A 5,160-nucleotide genomic window follows, 5' to 3' on the forward strand; every position below is an offset into this window, starting at 1 on the left:
TCGGCGGAGGAGATCGCCTCCAGAGACGAGGGCGAAGACAAGGAGAGCGAAGATGGTGAATACGCCGCACCGGATGACGGAGTGGACGGCCAGCCTCAACTCGACCGAGCCTCAAGCAACGAGCCGCGTGCGAGCGGGTCGACTGCTGCTGGGGATGACCAAGCTGAGACCCACCAACCGACCACTCCACCTGCCGGCGTCGCCGACTCCACCAACCTGTCGGACCCGCCTGCTGCTTCCTTGGCCTAGGCGGCCAACTTTTATCTTATCTTTAACTTTTCCTCCCTAGTAGTCTTTTGAACAATACTGTTAAATTCGCACAGTTCCACCCACTGGGGGTGTATTCAAACTTTGTTGAATTCCGGCGTGATAGCCTTGCTGATGTAAATATTATCTCGCTTGTGCTGTGCTTGCGCCGAGTTCCAACATTTCTTGCTTTTTCATTCTTTTTGCCTTTTTACTTTGCCGCCCTCCCTTGGCTGCCGTCTTGCCAGCCAGGCAACCGCTCTGTGTACTGTGGCTGGGACAAGTACTTGCCCGTTTGGGAGGACAAGTACTTCGGCCGTCTAGGGCGTAGCAAGGTAAGTGAGAAGCCAGCCGGTCGGCTGCTCAGCAGCCAGTCGGTGAGGCGGGGAGACGGCTTATCATATGTAAATGCTTTGGTCCTTATCCATTTTTCATGTGAGCATCGTTTCCTGCCTTCGACTCTTGTCGGCCGGACAGCCGCTCTACAAGCTGCGGCTTGTGGCAAGAGCGGGCTTAGATGCCGGCACATTACTTGTCCGACTGCAGGTAGCATTGACATAATACAAGGCAGCAAGCCCCCCGGGCCGATTGGTCGAACCCGGTGCCAGGCGCAAAAAATGAAGTAACACATTCATAGGCATGAAACTTATCATATAGATAAAAAGGGTAGTCCTTGAATGCTCTTCGGGGGACCCGATGTCTTGTAATTAATACAAAAGATAGGGTGGTACATACTGCATCAACTGTAAAATCTTCGAAGGAGGTCTGCATTCCATGGGTGCTCTGATTCCTTGCCGGAGTCATCCCTCTTGCGTGCCTTGGGATTCTGTGCATCGATCAGATAGTAGGAGTCGTTGCCCAAGGCCTTGCTGATGATGAAGCGGCCTTCCCAAGGGGCCGAGAGCTTGTGCTAGCTGGCTGTTCGCTGGATCAGCTAGAGCACAAGGTCTCCCTCTTGGAAGGATCTTGGCTTGACCTTCTGACTCTGGTAGTAGTGCAGGCTCTGCTGGTGAATGGCGGACCGGCTGAGTGCCAACAGCCGGCCCTCTTCCAATAGATCAATGCCGTCTTTTCGCGTTCCTTCACCTCCGCCTCCGTGTACATGGTGACGCAATGTGAGTCAAACTCGATGTCAGTTGGGATGACAGCCTTGGCCCCGCACACAAGGAAGAAAGGAGTGAAGCCAGATGACTTGCTTGGAGTGGTGCGCAAGCTCCAGAGGACGGTCGGTAGCTCATCGATCCTGCAGTCGATCGAGCAATCCAGCGGCTTGACCAATCAGGGCTTGATGCCACAGAGGATGAGGCCATTTGCTCGATCGACTTGGCCATTCGACTGCGGATGGGCAACTGACGCTAGGTCTAGTAGGATGCCCTATGTCACGCAGAAACATGCCAATGCTCCTTTGGAAAAATTCGTGCCATTGTCGGTAATGATGCTGTGTGGTATGCCGTACCAGACGGTGATGTTTGTAATGAAGGTCACAACAGTCGTCCCATTCAACTTCTTGATTGGCTTTGCTTCAATCCACTTGGTGAACTTGTCTATGGCGACAACCAGATGAGTCATGCCGCCGCTTGCCGTCTTGAATGGGCCCACCATGTCCAGGCCCCAGACGGCAAAGGGCTAAGTGAGGGGGATGGTCCTGAGTGCAGAGGCCGGCAGATGTTGCTTGGAGCTGAATTTCTGGCACCCCTTGCAATGCTTGACCAAGTCTTTGGCATCTTCCAAAGCAATCGACCAAAAGAAACCGTGGCGGAAAGCTTTGGCAACAAGTGATATTGAGGGCGCATGGTGGCCGCATTCGCCTTGATGGATATATTTGAGGATTGCCATGCCTTTCTCTGGTTCAATGCAGCGCTAGAAGACTCCAGTCACGCTACGCCTGACGAGCTCTCTGTTTAGTATTGTGTAGGCTCCTGCCCGACAATGTACTTGCCGGGCCGAGATCTCATCAGTCGGTAGCTCTCTGTTCACCAGAAAGTTGAGGATTCGCTGCGCCCATGATGGAGCTACAACTTCTTCTACCGTCAGTACATCCACTTCAACTAGGGAGGTTGGGTTGGGGTCGGCCACCGCCTGCTGTGTCGTGGGAGTCCCCGAGCCGGCTGCTGCAGTCCCCGGGCCAGGTTCTGGAGTCCCCGGGACGAGTGCGGCTGCACCTGTCCCTGAGCTGCCTGCCGAAGTTCCTGAACCGAATGCTGAGGTCCCCAAGCGGATCCGACTATTTCTGGAGCAGTCGGCACGAAGATGGAATCTGATTCCAGCGAAGGCTTGATAGACGGCTTGAGGAGGCGCTGAAGGGAGACGCCGGTTGGTATGTCTTGCCGAGTAGAGCCGATCCATGCCAACGCATCTGCTTGCTCGTTGTCGGCCCGTGGCATGTGGAGGAACTCGCTTAGTTGCTGGACGAGGAAATGGTAGTTTGCCATGTTTGCATCTTTAGCATCCCAGTCGCCGGACGACTACTGGACCACCAAGTCCGAGTCGCTGTAGCACATGACCCGGCGGATGCCGAGCTCTTTGGCCAGCCGGAGCCCGTGTACGAGCGCCTCATACTCGACCACATTGTTGGAGGCGGCGAAGTGGATTTGCAATGTGTATATGAGCTTGTCGCCTTTGGGAGAGGTGAGGACAATCCCGGCTCCCAGACCGGTGCGCATCTTGGAACCGTCGAAGTGCATCCGCCAATGGGTGGAGTCTAGTGCTGGCGGCATGTACTGGGTCTCGGCCCAGTCGACAAGGAAGTCAACCAGCGCTTGGGACTTGATGGCGGTGCGAGGTTGGTAGAAGATGGTCCATTTGGCCACCCGGCCTGATGCATCCCGTCTGCCTATGATCTCGGCAAGCGGGGCAGTGCAAACGACCGTGATGGGGTGCTCTTGAAAGTATGGCTTGAGCTTCATGGCGGCAAAGTACACGCTGTAGCACATCTTCTAGTGGTGTGGATTGTTCTGCTTTGAGGCTGAGAACACCTCGTTCAGATAGTACACGGGCCTTTGGACCGGCTGTGCCTTGCCGTCTTCTGGGTACTGTACGACAATGATTGTGCTGACCACCCGGCTGGTTGCTGCAATGTAAAGAAGCATGGGTTCTTTGTCAGTCGGAGATGCCAGGACAGGCGGCATGGTCAACATCTTCTTCAGCTGGAGAAAGGCTTCGTCTGCCTGGTCATTCCACTCGAAGTGAGTGGTTTTCTTCATGAGTTGATACAGGTGAAGAACCTTCTCTCCTAGCCGTCTGATGAAGCGGCTGAGGGACGCCAAGCACCCGGTGAATTTTGGGACATCACGCAGTCAGGTGGGTATCTCCATCCTCTCAATGGCTTTGATCTTCACAGGGTTGCACTCAATGTCGCGTTCAGAGACCAGGAAGCCTAGGAGCTGGCCGGCTGGTACTCTGAACACGCATTTCTCGGGGTTGAGCTTGATTTGAAAACGGTGCAGGTTGTCAAATGTTTCCTTGAGATCTTCCAAAAGGGTACCACACTTCTCCGTCTTCACCACAATATCATCTACATAGACATGGGCATTTCTGCCGAGTTGTTTGAGGAGGCACTTCTACATGCAACGCTGAAAGGTGGCACCGGCATTTCTCAAGCCGAATGTCATGGTCAGGTAGTAGATGGCTCCAAATGGTGTGATGACGGCAGTCTTCAGGTGGTCGGCCGAGTCCAACTTGATCTGATGGTACCCTAAGTAGGTATCCAAGGAACTCAACAGCTTGCATCCGGCTATGGAGTCTTTTACTTGATCAATCTGAGGCAATGCAAAGGGATCTTTGGGGCATGCTTTGTTGAGGCTAGTATAATCAATGCACATGCGCCACTTATTGTTCTTCTTCAGTACAAGGACTGGATTGGCAAGCCATTCTGGAAAGAACACTTCCATGATGAAGCCGGCTGCTAGGAGCCGGGCTATCTCTTCACCAACAATTCTTCTCTTCTCTTCCGACAGTCGGTGGAGGGGTTGCTTGACTGGTTTTGCATCTGCTCTGACATGTAGTTTGTGCTCGACTAGCTCGCTTTCCTATTTGGTGTCAAGGTTGGTTCCTACAAGAGCGAACCTCTCCGGGTGGTCCGGGTCAAAGGGTATCTTCTTGGTTTCTTTGGCCGGCTAGAAGGAGCCCTGGGTCTCTGACTCCTTGGGGTTTGGGGACAGGTCCAGCTGCTTGCCGGCCATGGCCACAACCCGGTCAATGAGCTTCTTCTTTGCGGTGATCACAAGGGACTTGGCCAGCCGGCTGCTATCTGCGCATGAACTCTGGAACCTTCGAGGCGACATCATTGACTTCTTGACGCTATTGGCGCCGGCTGCGCCTGCCATCAGCCTGGCTTGTGAAGACAACGTAAGCTCTGTGTTCTTCAAGGAATTCATCTTGAATGGCTTCGAATGCTGGACGGGCCGCCGGCTGCTGAGGAGCCGGAGGCGGCTGGCCAGCAAGCGGAGGAGGCAGCAGACCCTTGCCCTTGGAGATTGGGGTGAGCCAGTGGCACTTCCGGTGGTGTGATTGGATGGCTTCGCGCCGCTGTGGAACTTGCAGGGTGCATCAAGGGTTTGCTCATATGAGAAGGTGGGTTGCGAGGCCGGCTTGCCACCTTTTTGACGCTTGGGCATGGGATGCCCCTCTGGCTGTTGATCTTTGACTGTCGCCACCTGCCGGCCGGTGGAAGCCAACATTAGGGCCTTGCGCTTGTTTTTGTTCAGCTGCGGGCGCCGACTGGTATCACTAGCCGGCTTTCTAGGGGGCGGAGGGAGCACATTACCAGAGGCGTCCACCTGAAGCTCTGACTTCATAGAAGAGTCGGCAGTGGCATACTTGTCTACTATGGTCAGTAGCTTGTCGAGTGTAGCTGGCTCGTCGTAGAGGAGTCGGTGCTTGAGTAGGGTTCCTTCTCTGCACCGGGCATCACTA

The sequence above is a fragment of the Triticum aestivum genome, chromosome 2B, assembly GCF_018294505.1.
Source record: "Triticum aestivum cultivar Chinese Spring chromosome 2B, IWGSC CS RefSeq v2.1, whole genome shotgun sequence".
Lineage (NCBI taxonomy): Eukaryota > Viridiplantae > Streptophyta > Magnoliopsida > Poales > Poaceae > Triticum > Triticum aestivum.